Source organism: Gavialis gangeticus, unplaced genomic scaffold, assembly GCF_001723915.1.
Source record: "Gavialis gangeticus isolate Ggan-Ray unplaced genomic scaffold, GavGan_comp1, whole genome shotgun sequence".
NCBI lineage: Eukaryota > Metazoa > Chordata > Crocodylia > Gavialidae > Gavialis > Gavialis gangeticus.
The window spans coordinates 20,828,906-20,829,870 of record NW_017728992.1 but is presented as its reverse complement, the minus strand read 5'-3'; the positions used below and the strand labels follow the sequence as shown (position 1 = coordinate 20,829,870).

The window sequence follows — 965 nt, the reverse complement described above, 5'->3', positions numbered from 1 at the left end:
GGGATATTGATGCAGCCCCTGTATAAAGTAACACGTAAGGCCACTGCTTTTGAATGGGGAACAGAACAACACCAGGCCTTCAATGATGTAAAAGCAGCTGTACAGACTGCCCTGCCCCGGGCCCTTATTCATCGTCTGACCCTATTACATTGGAAGTGTCAGTGTATCAGGATCATACATCATGGAGCTTGTGGCAGACTCCTATAGGGATACATCAGAAGCACCCATTAAGCTTTTGGACTTGGAAGTTACTTGACGCAGCTGCTAATTACACCCTTTTTGAACGGCAGTTGCTGGCGTGCTATTGTGCACTGGTCAATATGGAACGGATAACTGAGGGACATGAGACTCATAGTAGACCAGAAATTCCCATAATGCAGTGGGTCATGCAGGACTCCATCTCCAACAAAATTGGGAGAGCCCAAGAATCCTCTGTTATTAAATGGAAATGGTACATACAAGAGCACACAAAGCCTGGCCCCCATGGTGTAAGCAAACTTCATGAAGAAATAACTACCCCACTGGCACCAGTGGAAGGTGGACCAGATTTGCTACCTGTTGAGATCTTGCCCCCCCACTTGCCTCATAGGCCCCTCACTATGATGATATGCTGCCTGACCAAAGGAAGACTGCCTGGTTCACAGATGGCTCAGTGCGATATGAGGGTCCTACTCGCATGTGGACTGCGGCCACCATTAACCCTGTAACTGGTTTCATAGTTTCATAGTTTCTAGGGTCGGAAGGGACCTGAGCAGATCATCTAGTCCGACCCCCTGCCATGGCAGGAAAGAGTACTGGGGTCAAACGACCCCAGTAAGGTGGTCATCCAACCTCCTCTTAAAAACCCCCAGGGTGGGAGCCTGCACCACCTCACTTGGAAGCTGGTTCCAGACCCTAGCCGCCCTGACCGTGAAGTAGCGCCTCCTGATGTCCAACTTAAACCTTCCCTCCGCCAGCTTGTGACC

The 965-nt window shown here is 50.3% G+C and overlaps 1 pseudogene; it reads left to right on the top strand.

Moving 5' to 3' along the window:
• Positions 1–965, top strand: part of LOC109298370 — a 9,687-nt pseudogene that overhangs the window by 7,183 nt on the left and 1,539 nt on the right.